The following is a 19424-nucleotide window of genomic DNA, read 5'->3' on the forward strand; positions in this document are numbered from 1 at the left end:
AGCCAACTGTGAACTATTGCCATAAACTCCATATGGGTTCTATCTCAAAAGCATAAGAGGATACCAAACCCAAGTGGACTAATCAGGACTGTTGGCACCACTACCATATTAGAAAGGAAGTCAAGGTCACTTGCTCAGGGGAGAGAACAAATTCTTCAAATCATAATCATTTTCTATATGCTTGGCTGTCATGTACCTGCCTTTTTTTTGATTCAAAATTGAAGGAGGCTCTGGGTATCTGTGGGAACTGTAAATACAAGACAACTCGTTCTAAATTGCCACCCTCTTGTGCATTCTTTAGAAACCAGCACACACACCACCTCCCTTTTTCATCTAGAGGTAATAGAACTTCCCCATAACATAATGTGTTCTTCTCAACTGAAGAATAATGAAAATAATGTTCTCAAAAATAGGGCATTTTGAAAGGATTCTAGGAAGATGGTAGAATAGGAACCACCAGGAAATGCCTAGAATAGTCAAAAGTATAGAGACAGAAAGCAGAATTGTAGTTTCCAGCAGATAGGGAGGGGGGACGGAGAAAGGGAGGATTTATTGTTTAATGAGTTTCAGTTTTGTAAGATAAAGAGTTCTGGTGATGGGTGGTGGTGATTGATGGCTGCACATCGATATCAATGTACTTAATACCTCTGAACTGTACACTTAAGAATAGTTAAGATAGTAAATGTTGTTATATGTATTTTACAACCATAAAAGTTTGGGGAAAAAAGAAAAAGTGCCGGTTCAGTGACCACCTTTGGTCTTCTCAAAAGCTCAAGGAAGAAAACAGGGATGTGGCTGCCCAGAATCCTCACATTTCCAATCTTGTTTGCCAGTAGCAATGGCCAAGACCTGAAAAAAGGGGGAGGGGGGTCTCCACCAAATTTCCTTCCATCCAAATCTCATGCTACTGTATCACATTGGCATAATTCAATTCTTATCCAGAAGAGATTGAAAAATGTAATTTTAGCTTTGCAATTATTTCAAATAGAAGGAAGATCCAACAGAGGTTGAGAAAATTAATCCAAGTATCTTCTGCAATGATTTTCTATATCTTAGGATAAATAACATTGTTAAGCAGCATGTTGAGTTGAGTGAATTCCAGCAAACCATAGAATTAGTGGATAATGATGGGGCATCATATACTTGATTAGAGAGAAGGAAGTTTTGGCATGAAAAAAGTCACTGGAAAAATGGCAGAGCAGGAGGATCCTAAGTTCACCTCATGTTAGGGACACATCTAGATAATAGCCACATCAGTACACCCAACCTGAAAAATGACCCAAAGACTAGCAGGCAATTATAGAAAGGAGGTCCCATCAAAAATGGCAAGAGTGGTGGAGATGTGATCTTGAATCAAACTGCCAATGAGACAAACCACAAACAGGAGTGACATCACGAGCACAAAGGGAGAAGCAGACCTCACACCAGACATCCCAGGCACAGGTGTTCTGCACTGGGAAGACGAATCCCCATAACATTAGGCTTTGAAAACCAGAGGGGTTTAACTTTGTGTGTTTTTATAACCAGCAGGGCTTATCTGCAAGTACTTTAAAAATCAGGAGGCTTGGCTCTGGAAGATGGGGACTTGAGTCCCCACCCTTTAAAGAGAAAGCATAACAAACAACCCGCTGAGATACAGCATACACGCAGCAGTTTGAAAAGCACGTGGAGTATACTTGAAGGAGATATATTTATTAATCTCAGAATAGGGGTTGGAGATACAAGGATCTTTAGGAGACTTGAAGAATAAAATATCTAGTGGGCACCATTTCCCTCCTCCTGTCCCCATCCTAGACAACAGGACACCTGTGGGGACCAGTGCAAACACTCTCCACCTGTCTTGTTAACACATATGGCCCAGTACTGCTTTGTCCTGTGGATCCACCCTATCCAACCAGCCCCACCAGCTCTGGAGTACCTCCAGAGCAGCTCCTTCCCTTCTCATCCCACAAGTAGTAATAGTAGGGACCAGCACCACTCCAAAGTGACTTCTTCTCTGGGGAGAGAGAAAGATAACTACACACACTAATTTGATTGCATCCCTTCAGGAAAACCTTACAACTGGCAGTACAGAGAGTGCCCTACTGATCAGTATGTCTGCAGCAGCAGACTGTAGGGGCAGGTATCTGATCTGACTGTCAGCCTTGCCCATCAACAAAAACCTCTCAGGGGTAGCACAGGGAGGGAACTCTGAAGTTCAGGGTCACTGCAGTCTGGGCAGATGGATTGGAGGCAATTATCTGGTTTGTGTGCAGACTTTAACCACCAACTAAAGCTTCTCAGGGGACCACACAGGGAGAGTGACCTCAGCAAAGGGACTGAGGACAGGAATCTGGTCTGACTGCTGAAAATGCTCAACTACAAGCCCATGATGGCTCCAGACTGGCCCCTTCACAGCATAGGAAGCAAAACTTTCCTACAACAGGCAAAATGGGTCATTGTAGCTGACTCAACTAAAAACAAATGAGGCCCAGCCACAACATTATGTAACCTACATAGGAGACACCCCTGAAATGTCTAGTTCTGGAGAACAGGGGACACTGTGCTACAGGGAACAAGCCTCTTCATAAGGTCGCTACTTTCAAGATTAGGAAACATAAGTGACTTTCTGAATACATAACAACAAACACAAAGAGTTAGACAAAATAAGGAGACAGAGGAGTAAGTCTCAAATGAAAGAAAAGGACAAGGCCCCAGCAAATGGGCTAAATGAAATGGAGAAAAGCAATATGCCTTATAGATCATAAATCTATCTGTGCCTTATAGATCCGTACTTACTGAACTTGAGAAAAAATGGAGAATCCCAGTGAGACCTTGAAAAGAGAGATAGAAAATATTTTAAAAGAACCAATCAGAGATGAAGAACTCAACATCTGAAATTAAAAATACACTAGAAGGGTGGTGCCTGGGTGGTTCAGTCGGTTAAGTATCCGACCTCAGGTCAGGTCATGTTCTCACGGTTCGTGACTTTGAGCCCCGCATTGGGCTCTGTGCTGACACCTCAGAGCCTGGAGCCTGCTTCCAATTCTGTGTCTCCCTCTTTCTCAGTCCCTCTCCCCCTCATGCTCTGTCTCTCTCTCTCTCAAAAATAAAAATAAAACGTTAAAAAAAAACTTAAAAAAATATACTAGAAGGAATCATTAATAGACTAGAGAAGGCAAAAGAATGGATCAGAAAACTGGAAGACTGAGTAATGGGAAACAACCAAGACCCCCCCCCCCCCAAAAAAAAGAACAGCAAAAACAAAAAAAGAATAAAAATAATTGAGGATAGGTTAAGGAAACTCAGCAACACAAAAAAGGGATTAAGATTTAGTGCTTTTAGAATGGGTTCAAACTTATATGACCATCAATTTAATATAGACTGCTATGTGCATAAGATGTTATAGACGAGCCTAATGGTAACTACAAATCAAAAACTTCTAACAGATATGCAATAAATACAGAGAAAGAAATTCAAGCATATTACTTAGGCAAGCCATACAATCATAAAAGAAGTGAACAAGAGAAGAAAGAAACAAAGGCCTACAAAAGCACCATAGATAAAGTAACAAAATGTCAATAAGTATACACCAACAACAATTACTTCAAATGTAAGTAGACTAAATGTTCCATTCAAAAGACATAGAATGAATAAATGTACAAAAATAACAATGACAACAACAACATCCATCTACATGTTGCATACAGGAGACTCACTTCAGACATGCAGGTTAAAAGCAAAGGGATGGAGAAACATTTACTATGAAATGGAAGCAAAAAGAAAACTGGGATATCAATACTTAAATAGGACAAAATAGACTTTAAAACAAGACTGTAACAGAGACAAAGAAGGACATTACATAATCATAAAGGGAATAATTGAACAAGAAGATATAACAATTTAAATATTTATGCACCCAACATTGTAGGATCTAAATACATAAAGCAACTATTAACAGACATTAAGGAAGAAGCTGACAGTAATACAATAATAGTAGGGGACCTTAACAACCCACTTATATCAATGGCTAGATCATCCAAATAGAAAATCAACAAGGAAACCATGGCTTTGTATGACACATTGGACCAAATGAACCGAACACATATATTCAGAACACTCCATCCAAAAAGAGCAGAATATAAATTCTTTTTAAGTGTACGTGAAACATTATCAAAAACATATCATGTTAGGCCGCAAAACAAGTCTCAATAAATGCAAAAGGATTGAAATCATGTCATGCATCTTTTATAACCACAATGGTATGAAACTAAAAATCAATCACAAGAAAAAATCTGGAAAGAACAAAAATCTGTGGAGGCCAAATAATATGCTACTAAACAATGAATGAGTCAACTAATAAATCAAAGAGGAAATTAAAAAATAGAGAGAGACAAATGAAAATTAAAACAACAACTCAAAATACTTGGGATGCAGCAAAAACTATTCTGAGAAAAAAGATTATAGCAATATAGGCCTACTCAAGAAGCAGAAAAAGATCTTAAATAAACAACCTAACTTTACTGCTAAAGGAGCTAGAAAAAGAATAAACAAAGCCCAAAGCCAGTAGAAGGAAGAAAATAATATATAGTAGAAATAAATTAAACCAAAGACTAAAATAATAATAGAACAGATTGATGAAACCAGAAGCTGGTTTTTTGAAAAGATCAACAAAATGGATAAATGTTTAGTTAAACTCATCAAAAAAGAAGAGAGAGGGTTTAAATAAAATCAGAAACGAAGGAGATATAACAACTTACACCACAGAAATACAAAGGATAATGAGAATATTATAAAAAATTGTATGCCCAAAAGTTGGACAACCAAGAAGAAATGGATAAATTCCTATAAACATATCACCTTCCAAGAATGAGTCAGAGGGCTTCCTGAGTGGTTCAGTTGGTTAAACTTCTGACTTTGGCTCAGTTCATGATCTCACAGCTCATTAATTCAAGCCCTGCGTTGGGTTCTGTGCTGACACCTTGGAGCCCAATTTGGATTCTGTGTCCCCCTCTCTCTCTGCCCCTCCCTGCTTGCACTCTGTCTCTCTGTCCCTCAAAAATAAATAAATATTTAAAAATAAACAACAAAAAACAGAAAACAAAAAACAAAAAAAATGAGTCGGAAATAAATAGAAAACTTGAAGAGACTGATTATTAGCAATGATACTGAGTGAGTAATCAAACTTCTAAAAAACAGAGATCCAGGGAAAAATGGCTTCATGGGTAAATTTTATGAAACATTTAAAGATGAGTTACAACCCATTATCTTCAAACAATTCCAGAAAATAGAAGAGGGAAGAAAACTTCCAAATTTATTCTACCAGGTCAGCATCATCTTGATGTCAAAACCAAATAAAGACACTCCAAAAAGAAAACTACAGGCCAACGTATTTTATGAACATAGATGCAAAAATCCTCAACAAAATATCAGCAAACAGAATCTAACAATATATTAAAAAATTATTCACCACAATCAAGTGAGATTTATTCCAGGGATGCAAAGGTGGTTCAATATTCACAACTCAATCAACATGATGCATTGCATCAATAAGAGAAAGGATAAAAACCATATGATCATCTCAATAGATGCATAAAAAGCAATGGACAAAGTACAACATCCATTTGCAATAAAAAATTCTCAACAAAGTAGGTTTCTAGGGAATATACCTTAACATAATAAAAGCCATATAAGAAAAACCAACAGTGAGCATCATATTCAGGTGGTGAAAAGCTGAGAACTTTTCTCATAAGATCAAGAACAAGAAAATGATGTCCACTCTCACCATTTTTATTCAACATAGTACTAGAAGTCCTAGCCAAAGTAATCAGACATGAAAAAGAAATGAGGCATCCAAATTGGTAAACAAGAAGAAAAACTTTCATGATTTGCAGATGGCATAATACTATATGTAGAAAACCTTAAAGACTACCAAAAAATTAATAGAACTGATAAATTCTGTAAAGTTCCAGGATGCAAAATCAATATACAGAAATCTGTTGCATTTTCTATACATTGATAATGAAGTAGCAGAGAGAGAAATTAAGAAAGCAACCCCATTTATAATTGCACCCAAATAATAAAATATCCAGGAATAACATTAACCAAAGACCTGTAGCCTAAAAATGGTAAAACATTAACAAAAGAAATTGTTGCGCTATTAGTGGGAAAAAATTGAAGATGACGAAAACAAATGGAAAGATATTTCATGTTCATGAATTAGAAGAACCAAGCAATTTACAAATTTAATGCAATCCTTATCCAAATACCAACAACAATTTTTACAGACCTAGAACAAATAATACTAAAATTTATACGAAGCCATGAAATACCGTGAATAGCAAAAGAAATCTTGAGAAATAAGAAAAAAGCTAGAGGTATCACTATTCCAGATTTCACGATATAGTACAAAGCTGAAGTGATCAAAGAAGTGTGGCACTGGCACAAAAACAGACACATAGATTAGTGGAACAGAACTGAAAGTCCAGAAATAAAACCAGGATAATATGGTCAGTTAGTCTATGCCAAAGGAAGCAAGAATGTGCAATGAGAAGAAGGCAGTCTCTTTAACAAAAGGTGTTGGGAAAACTGGACAGCTACATGTGAAAGAATGAAATTGGACCATTTTCTTACACCATACTCAAAAATAAACTCAAAATAAAGACCTAAATGTGAAACCTGAAACCATAAAATTCCTAGAATAAAACATAGGCAGTAATTCCTTTGACATCAGCTGTAGCAACCTTTTCCTGGATACATCTCCTGAGGCAAGGTAATCAAAAGCAAAAAATAAACAATTGGAACTCCATCTAATTAAAAAGTGTTTGCACAGTGCACAGTGCACGAAAAAGTAGTAAACTGAGTGGGAGATGATATCTGTAGATGATAGACAAATGAGGGATTAATATCCAAAATATATAAAGAACTCATGCAATGCACACATACACATAATGATGATGATAATAATAATAATAATAATAATAACACTTTAAAATGGGCAGAGGACTTAAATAGACATTTTTCAAAGAGATATAAATGGCCAGCAAACACATGAAAAGATGCTTAGAATCACTAACTATCAGGAATATAAAAAGTAAATTTACAATGAGATATCATCTTATACCTGTCAGAATGGCTAATATCAAAAATACAAGAAATAAAAAAGATTGGTGAGGATGTGGAGATAAAGAAAACTTCATGTACTATTAGTGGGAATATGAATAGGTATAGTGACTGCAGAAAACAATATGGAGGTTCTTAAAATATTAAAGGCAGAATTACCATATGATCCAGTAATTCCACAACTGGGTATTTACTCAAAGAAAATGAAAACACTAATACAAAAAAGATAAATGCATCACTATGTTTATTATAGCATGATTTACAATAACCAAAATATTGAAGCAACTCAAGTGCTCAATGATAGATGAATAAACAAAGATATGGTGTATATATAGTATGGATGTTACCCAGTAATAAAAAAGAATGAAATCTTGCCATTTGCAACAACATGGATGGACCTAGAAGGTATAAAGCTAAGTGAAATAATTCAGCCACAGAAAGACAAACAGATAATGATTTCACTCAGGTGTGAAATTTAAGAGACAAAATAAATGAACAAAAACTAAAAAAAAAAAAAAAAAGACAAACAAAAGACCACACTCTTAAATATAGAGAACAAACTGGTGGTTGCCAGAAAGGAGATAGGTAGGAGGATAGGGGAAATAGATAAAGCAGATTAAGGGTACACTTATCTTGAGGAGCACTGAGAAATGTATAGAATTGTTGAATCATTATATTGTATACATGAAACTAATACAACGTTCTATGTTAATTATACTCGAATAAAAAAAGAAATGCAGATGGTACATAAGCATATGAAAAGATGCTCCACGTTATATGTCATTCAGGAAATGCAAATTAAAACAACCAGTTACAATTACACACCCCCTGGTGGGAATGTAAAATGTGCAGCTACTTTGGGCAATTTCTTAAAAAACTAAATATACTCTTACCATATGATTCAGCAGTCACATTGCTTGGCATTTACCCAAACAACTTGAAAACTATCTCCACACAAAACCTGCACGCAGATGTTTATAGCAGCTTTTTTCATAATGGTCAAACTTTGGAATCTAATCTACTTCAGTAGATTAATGGTTAAATAAACTGTGGTCCATCTAGACAATGAAATATTAGTAGTAAAGAAAAATTAGCTATCAAGCCATGAAAAGTCATGGAGGCATCTTAAATGTATATCGCTAAATAAAAAAGCCAATCTGAAAAGGTTACATACTGTATGATTCCAACTCTATAACATTCTGAAAAAGGCATGACCATGGAGACACTAACTAAATCAGTGGTTGCCAGGGTTCGGAAGGAGAGAGCAGAAGAGAGATGAAGACATGGCATAAACAGGATTTTAGGGCAGTGAAACTATTATTCTGTATGATACCTTATGATGAATACACATTATTACACTTTTTCAAAAACCATAGAATGTGCAACATCAAGAGTAATCCTAAAGTAAATTATGGATTTGGGTTAATAATAATGTACAACATTGGTTCATCAACTGCAACAAATGTACCACATTAGTGTGAGATGCTAAAAATACGGGAAATTGTAGGGCTGATGAGTTAAGGGATTATACAAGTATCCTGGGTACTTTTCATTTAATTTTTTCTGCAACCTAAAACTGCTAAAGATCCATTAATCAAAAAAAACAAAGGTTTTATCTTCTTAGTGTAAGAATATAGATGAAGGAAGACAAAACCAGGGTTTTAAATTTTTTTTTTAATTTTCATTTGTAGTTGACATATAATATTAAATTTAGTTTCAGGTGTACAACACAGTGATTCAAAAGTTACATACATTACAAAATGTTCGCCACAATAAGTGTATCACAATATGATTTACTATATTCCCTATGCTATACTTATCCCAGTGACTTATGTATTTTATAACTGAAAGGTTGTATCTTTTAACCCCCTTCACTCATTTTGTCCACCATCCCCAACCCACTCCACTTTGGGAACCATCAGTTTTTTCTCTATGAGTCTATTTCTCCTTTTTTGTTGTTGTTGTTTGTTTCTTTCTTTTATTTTCTAGATTCCAAGTATAGATTAAATCATATGGTAATTTATCTTTTTCTGTCTGGTTTATTTCACATAGCAAAATACTTTCTAGGTCCATCCATATTTTAAATGACAAGATTTCCTGCTTCTTATGGTTTAGTAATGTTACATTATGTATATATACACATCTTTTTTTCCCCTTTGAGTATAGTTGGCACACAATATTACATTAGTTTAAGGTATACAACATAGTGATTTAACAACTTTATACGTTATGATATGCTTACTACAAGTGTAGCTACCATGTGTCACCATATAACACTATTACAGTATCATTGACTTTATTCCCTATGCTGTGCCTTTTATTCCCATGACTTAATTATTCCATAACTGGAAGCCTGGATCTCCTACTTCTCTTCACCTATTTTGCCCATCCCTCTCATCCCTCTTCTTCTCTCGCAACCACCACTTTTTTCCCTGTATTTACAGGTCTGATTCTGATTTTTGTTTATTTATTTATTCATTTTGTTTTTCTTAATGCCACATATAAGTGAAATCATATGGCATTTGTTATTCTTAGTGTGACTTATTTCATTTAGCAGAATATCCTCTAGGTCCATCCATGTTGTCGCAAATGGCATGACCTCATCCTTTTACATGGCTGACTAATATTGCAGTGTGTGTGTGTGTGTGTGTGTGTGTGTGTGTGTGTGTACCATATCTTCTTTATCCATTCATCTATCAATGGACACTGGGGTTGCTTCCATATTTTGGCTATAGAAAATAATGCTGCAATGAACATAGGGGTGCATATATCTTTTTGAGTTAGTGTTTTCATTTTCTTTGGGTAAAAACCCAGAAGTAGAATTACAAGAACATATGGTATTTCTAGTTTTAATTTTTTGAGGAACCTCCCTACTATTTTCTATAGTGGCTGTACCAACTTATATTCCCACCAACAGCGAATAAGAGTTTCCTTTTCTCTACACCCTTACCAATAAATGCCATATATGACAAACTCACAGCTAATATCATCATCAATGGTGAAAAATTGAGAGCTTTTCCTCTAAGATCAGGAATAAGACAAGGATGTCCACTCTCACTACTTTTGTTCAACATAGTACTGGAAGTCCTAGCCATAGCAAACAGACAAGAAAAAGAAATAAAGAGAATCCAAGTTAGTAAGGAAGAAGTAAAAGTCACTATTTGCAGATGACATACTATATATAGAAAACCCTAAAGTCTCCACCAAAAAAAAACTATTATATTTAATAGATGAATTCAGTAAAGTTGCAGGATACAAAATCAATATACAGAAATCTGTTGCATTCCTATACACTAATAACAAAAAAGCAGAAAGGGAAGTAAAGAAAACAATCCTATTTACAATAGCATCAAAGAGAATATAATGCTTATGAATAATTTTTTGTTATTTATTTCTAACTGATTTAAATTCAAGTTAGTAAACATACAGTGAAGTATTTGTTTCAGGAGTAGAACCCAGTGATTCATCACTTACATATAACACCCAATGCTCATCCCAAAAAGTTCCCTTCTTAATGCCCATCACCCCTTCCACCTCCCTTCCAGAAACCCTCAGTTTGTTCTATTTAAGAGTCTCTTATGGTTTGCCTCCCTCTCTGTTTTATCTTATTTTTCCTTTCCTTCCCATATGTTCATCTGTTTTGTTTCTTAAATTCCACATATGAGTGAAATCATATGATATTTTTCTTTCTCTGACTGATTTATTTCACTTAGCATAAATACACTCTAGTTCCATCCATGTATTCTTTTTGATTGCCAAGTACACACACACACACACACACACACACACACACACACAAACACCACATCTTCTTTATCCATTTATCAGTTGACGGACATTTGGGCGTAGGAATGGTTTCAACCAAAGGGGTAAAGACTTGTACTGTGAGAACTAAGGCATTGTTAAAAGAAATTAAACACCCAAAGAAAAGGAATGGTATACAATGCTTATGGATTGGAAGAACCAATGTTATTAACATGTCTATACTGCCCAAAGCATTCTACATACTCAGTGAAATCCCTATCATGTTACCAACAGCATTTTTCATAGAACTAGAACAAATAATCCTAAAATTTATATGAAACTACAAAAGATCCCAAAGAGCCAAAACAATCCTAACAAAAAAGAACAAAGCTGGAAGTATCACATTCCCAGATTTCAAGATATACTACAATGGTATAACAATCAAAACATCATGGTACCTGCACAAAAACAAACACAGAGATTAGTAGAACAGAACTGATAGCCCAGAAATAAACCCATGCATATATGGTCAGTTAATTTATGATAAAGGAGGCAAAAGTATACAATGAGGTAAAAACATTCTTCAATAAATGATACTGGGAAAACTAGACAGCTACCTGCAAAAAAATAAAAACTGGACCACTTTCTTAACACTATACACAAAAATAAACTTAAAATGGAAGAAAGACCTAAATATCAAACCTGAAACCATAAAATTCTTAGAAGAAAGCATAGGCAATAATTATTTTAATGAATTTATTTCTTTTGAGAGAGAGAGAAAGAGAAAGCATGAGGAGGGGAGGAGCAGAGAGAGAGAGAGGGAGAGAGAGAACCCTAAACAGGCTCCACACTCTCAGCATGGAGCCCAACGCAGGGTTTGAACCCACAAACTGTGAGATCACGACCTGAGCTGAAACCAAGAGGGAGACGCTCAACTAACTGAGCCACCTAGGTGCCCGGCAATAATTTCTTTGACATCAGCTGTAGCAACATTTTCCAAGATACATTTCCTGAGATGAGGTAAGCAAAATAAAAATAAACAATTGGAACTACATCTAATTAAAAAGTGTTTTTACAGTGTAGAAAACCACCAAGAAGACGAAAAGGCAGTATACTGAGTGGGAGAAGATATTTGTAGATGATATATACGATAAGGGGTTAATATCTAAAATATATAAAGAATTCATATGACCCACATCAAAAAATACCCAAATAACATGATTTAAAAATGAACAGAGGACCTGAATAGACATTTTCCCAAAGACAACATACAGATGGCCCGGGGACACGTGAAAAGATACTCAACATCTCCAATCATTAAGGAAATGCAACTTTAAAACTACAATGAAATATCACTTTATAACAGTCATAAAGGCTAGAATCAAAAATACTACAATGAAAGTTTATTACTCTCAGTTACAAGTAAACTTCCAAGGATCAAGGAATATAAATGTAGCTTGTTTCTCCAGTTACAACTATAGTTGGGGTCCAAGCAGACAAAACTATACGAGTTTATAAAAGTACAGGTTACCAAGGATTGGAGCCAATCTTCTAAGTATCCTTAGATCCTTCAGGAGGAAAAAATATTGCCTGAATTCTTTGCTTGGCTCCAGTTTTTGAGCTTGGCTCTAGTTTCATATCTGCAAAGATTGGTAGAGTGGACCTTGGTATAACAAACCAAGTGGGACTTTTCTATTTGTCCCAGAATTAATGACTAAGGTTTAATGCCAAGGATAGGAAGATGCTGAGTATACCCACCACAGTCCAGCTCAGATATTGAACCCTGCCCCCAGGACTGAAAAAGGAGACTGTCTCTCAACTGCATCTCTCCATCAGCCTCACCCGAAGGAGTAGCCTGAGGAAGAGTTGGGGTGGATTGGTTAGTGAGTTACCAGAGTTCCAGCATTAATGGTGAGAGAACTTCTCCTTTCTCCTTCTACAGAAAAGAAGAAAGTGCTTCTCTTGCCAATCTATTCCCATCCAAAGCCAAGAGAGGAGAGAAGTATTAGAAGAATCATTTATGGGAATTATAATCACCTGAAAAAATATTGGTCTCTCTCTCCCTGGTTGATGCTTTCTTTGGTATGAAGTTTGCCAAAGTAATCCAGGTCAACAAGGTGAGAAGGACCCACTGTGGAATGTGCCTGAGAACAGGACAAAGTTACTTCTCCATCTATCCTGGATCTCTGAAGATCTTGGAGACATAAAGGGAAGCTAAGGCATTCCATTGGATGCCAGAGAACAGCAGGAGCCCTAGAGTCACCCAGGCAAAGGGTCAAATAGGGCAAGTGCCACCCTGAACAGATGTTGTAGACCTGGACTTGTTGGTGTGACTATCAGAAGAACAGCAGCCCCCCTTTGAAGGAATACTCTGTGATAAAGGGTAGTCCTGAGTGAAGTTGAAGGCTGGCCCCTCCCAAGTAAAGTACACATCCATTTATATAAAGAACAGCATAGCAGAGAAGCCACCAGAGTCAGATTGAAACAATCCAAAGCAGGGTAGGTCCAAAGGGAAGGGGCAGGTTAAGGTACAGATGTGGCCACACAGCCCGCCCCCCCCCCCCCCGGAGCCTTTGAGCCACAGTCCCTGAGGGGATGACAGGGAAGGCTCATATCAGGTACAACTGGATCATATTTCATTTAGGTGGGGTTTTTTTCTTAATAAATTTTTGTTTGAATGAAACACACATATAGAAAGTGCATAAGTGTTAAGATTACAGTTTCATGAATCATCACAAGGTGTATACACCCCTACATATAAAAGGACTGAACATTCCCCAGACCCCAGAAACCCACTCCTGCTCCTCCCAGTTACTGTTCCCTCCACAAAGGCATTCTCCATCCTGACTTCTAACATCACAGATGAGTACTGACTACTTTCTAACTTTATGTAAGTGGAATCATAAGTATGTTGTCTTTCCTTCAGAATTACGTTTTTGAGATTCATCCATGTTGGTGTGTGTAGAGAAGCTCATTTATTTCTCTTGCTTTATAGTATTTCATTTTATGGTGTATTCCTTTCCTCTGCTGCTGTAACGAATTACCAGAAAAAAGTGGCTTAAAATGCCAGAAATTTATTCTCTTATAGTTCTGGAGGCTAGGAATCCAAAGTCAATATCACTGAGCCTTAACCAAGGTGTCAGCAGAGATGCATTTCTTTCTAGACTGAGGGAGAGTCCATTCTTTGCCTCTCCCAACATTTGGTGGCTATAAGCATTTGTTGGCTTGTGACCACATCATTCTGTCTCTGCTTCCTGGGTCACTCTGCATTCTCCTTTACTGTGTACATTACATTTCTTTCTGTTTACCTCTTATAAGGTACTAGTCGCATTTACAGCCTCCCTGAATAGTCTCCCCATCTCACGAGCTTCAGCTTAATCACAAGGTAACATTTACGGTTCCAGGGATTAAAACCTAATATCTTTGGGAGGCCATTTTTCAGCTGTATCACATACAACTATACCACAATTTATCCATTCTAAAATTGATGGCTATTTTGGTTGTTTTCAGTTTGGAACTTTACAAATAATGCTAATAGGAACGTTCCTATATATGTCTTTCAGTTCGTGCCGGCATTTGTGTGGGCTAAGCCTACTAGTGGAATGGTGGATCATAGGATGCGTGCAAATTCAACTCTAGTTGTTACTGCCAAACAGTTTTCCAATGAAATACAACCCATATTGCATGAGAGTTCCTTGTTACTTCACATTCTTGCCTACACTTAGTATGGAAATTCTTTTTAATTTTACCTTTCTGCTAGGTGTGCAATGGAATCTCATCATGCAACTTTAATTTGCATTTGTGATGTTGAGCACCTATTAATTAGTCACTTCAATATCCTTTTTTTGTGAAGTGTCACTTTGGGATGCTTGAGTATCTGGTCTACTGTATTGTCTTTTTCAAAAAATAAAATTTCTTTATATATTCTAGATATAAGTTGTCAGTTTAATGTACTACAAATATCTTCTCCTAGCCTATGGCTTAACCTTACACTCTTAGTGATGTCTTATAAGTTTTCATCACAAGGAAAAAAATTTGTAATATGTATAGTAACAGATGATAACTAGACTTCTTGTAATGATCATTTCACAATATATATAAATATTGAATCATTATGTCGTACACCAGAAACTAATATAATGTTGTATGTCAATTATACCTCAAAAAAATAAAAATCATATCGTCAAAATTTAAAGCCTGGGAATAAATCCAATGAAATATATGTAAGATCTCTATACAGAAAGCCATAGAGTAGTATTAAGAGAAAATTTAAAAGATCTAAATAGGCATATAGATGTATGTGAGGGATTTGAGACTCAGAATTATAAAAATGTCAGAATTCCAGAAGTTAATTTTTTTAATTGACAAGCAGATTCTGAAAGGTGTATGAAATTGCAAATCACCTAGAATACCAAGACAATCTTGAAGAAGAAACAAGTGGTAGAACTTTCCTACCTGACTTTAAGACTTAATACAAAGTAACAATAGTTAAAATAGTATTGGGAAAAGGATAGACAAATAGACCAAAGGAAACAAGAGAGACCAAGAACAGACTCACACATGCATGCATACTTGACTTCTGACAAAGTTGGCAGGATAGAATAATGAGTAAAGGCAATAATGCTGGGTCAGTTGGATATCCAATGGGGAAAAACTTAAAAATTGTCCCTACTGATGCTATACACATAAATAATTCCAGATGGGTTATATATATATGAATATTAAAGGTTTAAGAATAAAGCTGCCAGATGATAACATGAAAATAGCCTCATGGCTTTGAGTTGGCAACAGTTTCTTAAACAGAGCCCAAACAGCAACATAATAGGACTACATTAACATCTGGATTGCTTTAACGTCTGAAGGTGATCAAAGAGTTTGAAAAAATAGGCTACCTAGTAATATATTAATAATACCAATAATTGCTATTTATTGAGCATTTACTGTGTATACAGTAAGCAGCCTACCAGGCTTCAAAAGCCTTATCTCATTTAACCCTTACTATTATTATCATTATTAATAGTAATTATTAATAATATGAGAACACTAAGGCACAGAAGGTTTAAGTATCTTGCCCAAAGTTATTTTCACTGCTAGTAAGGAACAGAGTTTCAGTGAGACTCGGGAGCCTACACTCTTAATGATTCACCTGGTTCCTATTTAAGTTATTGGATTTATATGTTGTAGGCATTTAACTGACATACTGATGCTGAACCTGAAGAGGACGTGTAGGATGCAAATATGTCAGGAGCCCCCAGATCCATCTGGATACATCTCAGTGTTACATACTAAAAGACGCTGAAAGATAACAAAAATATTATAAGCGTATGAGCTGAAGATTCTATAGATAAATATCTCAGAAATCAGGTCAAGATCATACTAGTGGGTTCAATTTTCCTGTCTTCCTAATCATGTTTCCACAAAGGTACATGTGGATTGTTATGTTGATGGGAAAATATTTTTTTTTTAAATTTTTTTTTTCAATGTTTATTTATTTTTGGGACAGAGAGAGACAGAGCATGAACGGGGGAGGGGCAGAGAGAGAGGGAGACACAGAATCGGAAACAGGCTCCAGGCTCTGAGCCATCAGCCCAGAGCCTGACGCGGGGCTCGAACTCACGGACCGCGAGATCGTGACCTGGCTGAAGTCGGACGCTTAACCGACTGCGCCACCCAGGCGCCCCATTGATGGGAAAATATTTTTAAGACTTAATGGAAACTAGTTTTTAGACTTAAATAACCCCTTGTCAGAATGTACAACTTTCAGCCAGCCTTGGGGCTTTGCACTGCCTGCTTTCATTGTATCACCAGGTTATCATGTCACTATCCGCCAGTAAAATATCTGAGGGATCTGTGAACCCAAGAAAGCCATAGGTAGCCATGTACTGGTAGTGGTAACGACAAACTTTACATTAATGAGATCCATGATAGCCAATCTCCAATTTTCCTTTTTCATTAATCTGGCTGTGGTGTACTGGGCTATCTCTCTATCTTTGTTAACCGGGTACTAGGAGATGGATGAATCCCACATTTGATGGGACACTGTATAGATGGAACCAATCTTAGTTAATACTCAATCGTTTTTAAGAACTGAAACCTCCTGATACGAATTCTGGGTATACACTGTTTACTAAAAATAATAATTAAAAAAAGAGCATAGGGAGACTTTCTACTCAAGCAGATAGAATGCCCATGATATTCATATTGCCAGGGAAATAATATAAGACTAGAAGAAGTTACCATCATGTGAGTCAGCCCTACCCTTGCCAATTCTTTTCCTGACAGATGGACAGATAAAAGATCCCAAACTGTGTCTGTAGATTAACATTCTAAAATTTAGTCACTTGTAGGAATATAATATTAACACTCATTTGAAAAGATTTGGCTTATGGGACCCCAACTGACTTCATCCAGAAGGAGCTTAGTCATTTGAGACACCCACACGAGGTACTTTCTTTCCATTCCTTCCCTCCGTCCTTTTTTTTTTCTTCTTCAAGTTTTTATTTAAATTCCAGTTAGTTAACACACAGTGTAATATGAGTTTCAGGTGTAGAATTCAGTGATTTATCACCTACACACAACACCCAGTGCTCATCATTTCCTTTCATCTTTTTTTTTGTCTTTTTCTCTTCTTCTTTCCCTCACTCTCTCACCCCTTCTTCCCTCTCTTCCTCCCTCCCTCATCCCTCTCTCCCTTCCTCCCTCCCTTCTGTTCCTTCCTTTGCAATAGATGTTTTATTGTCTTACTTGTATAGCCTTATATATAAATTGTCAATCAAGATATTATTCTAGAAAGGAATAAAAGAAAAGTAAATGTAATTTTTAAACTCTCATTATATCCAAAGTTCTCTCAATCAAAATTAGAATCTTTAAAATATCCAGTTCAGCAATGAAACTATAATTATGTCATTTTTCATGAAGATGTTTTCTCTTTTAAGCCAAGAACTATCCAGCAAGAGAGTTCCTAAATGTAAACCAGCAATAAAGAACATTCTCTTTGGGGTGCCTGTGTGACTCAGTCTGTTAAGCTCAGGTCATGATCTAAGGTTTGTGAGTTCAAGCCCTCCCCACCCCCTGCGTTGGGCTCTGTGCTGAGCACAGGGCCTGCTTGGGATACTCTCTCTCCCTCTGTCTCTGTCCCTCCCCTTCTTTCATGAGAACGCTCTCTCTCAAAAATAAATTAATAAATAAATAAATAAATAAATAAATAAATAAATAATAAATAAATAAATAATAAAATAGAAATAAATTTTAAAAACCAACAACATTCTCATCTCTTCTTTCTTATGCAAGTCTTCAAACATGCCCTGTGGTCAAGGTGCCACTCTCTGCACTTACACAGATCTATGCTAATTCCTGGAGCTGATTATTGGGGACAACAAAGAAGGAATAGGCTGAAGGGTCAGAGAAGGTGAAAGAGATTCAGATAGACCAAAGAACCTAAGCACAAAGCAGGTATGAGTGTAAGAAAACATCCTGTGAATTTAATACCATATACAATCTATGCTTTCCACAGCAACACAAGATGTAGACAGCCCAATAAGGGCATGCCTAGTAATTTCATGATTAACAACAAAGATGTTATTTAGTTCCAAGGCTTCAACTCATAATTTTACTGGCATCCTCAAATGCTTCATACCCTCTTTTTCCCTGACAGGACCCCAGGGGCTCCTAGACGTGGCCATAGCACAGCACAGCTCTTCAGGGTGCTAAACACATCCTCAATTCTGCTCTGGGAACGTTTCAAAGACAACAGTGTGAATGGCCCCACCCAAAGTTGGACAATGCAGTGCTACTGTCACATGATCGTGTTGGTGGCCATTAATATCTTCTTTTTTATTTTTAAGTTTATTTTGAGAGAGGGAGAGACAGAGAGAGAGAGAGAGAGAATGAGCAGGGGGAAAGACAGACACACAGAGAGAGAGAGAGAGAGAGAGAGAGAGAGAGAGAGAGAGAGAGAGAATCCCAGGCAGGCTTTGCACTGCCAATGCGGGGCTCAAACTCCCGAACTGTGAGATCATGACTTGAGCTGAAACCAAGAGTCAGACGCTTAACCAACTGAGCCACATTAATATCTTCTTGTTATTTTTTTCTTCAAAAGCAAACAGAAACAACTAAATGTCCAATAGTGGACTGGTAAAATAAATTCTGTATAAAATCTTGCTATAGAATCATATTTAAGAGGAATTCTGGCTGCTACAATGGAATGATTTTGCCAGACTGTAACTCTTTAACTATTATAAAATCTGAACAAAAAAACTTAAAAAAACAAAAGTGTACAGGCTCTGGAGTATGACGCAAAGCAGGCAGAAACTGGAGTGCAATCGTTCTTTGAAAATCAGAAAGCCCATTAAGCAAGAGATTTGCAGTTATGCAGCTTCTGGTCTGAAGGTTCTCCTCAGTCCGCAGGCAGTTCAAGGCAGCCAAAAGCCTCAGCCTTACTTACTTAAAATGTCAGATGACAAAATTCGGGGGCTGGCAGAGCCAGCAGACAGAAAGCTAAGGAAGAAATCCTAGACAAGATGGAGACATAGAGGGGATAAACCCCCAAATCTGATTGTAAATTCTGCCCATTTCTTGGC

The 19424-nt window shown here is 36.6% G+C and overlaps 1 protein-coding gene across 4 annotated transcripts in view; it reads right to left on the reverse strand.

The window, feature by feature from the left end:
- LOC123383814 overlaps positions 1-19424 on the reverse strand; it is a 75567-nt gene that overhangs the window by 47030 nt on the left and 9113 nt on the right. For 2 of the 4 annotated variants that reach the window (XR_006594063.1, XR_006594062.1), the window contains exon 4: positions 2779-2813. The exons of the other annotated variants lie outside the window; for them this stretch is intronic. The gene's annotated coding sequence lies outside the window, so the exon portion shown is untranslated. The remainder of the gene's footprint in view (positions 1-2778; positions 2814-19424) is intronic. 4 annotated transcript variants of the gene reach the window in all.

The sequence above is a fragment of the Felis catus genome, chromosome A2, assembly GCF_018350175.1.
Source record: "Felis catus isolate Fca126 chromosome A2, F.catus_Fca126_mat1.0, whole genome shotgun sequence".
Classification (NCBI taxonomy): Eukaryota; Metazoa; Chordata; class Mammalia; order Carnivora; family Felidae; genus Felis; species Felis catus.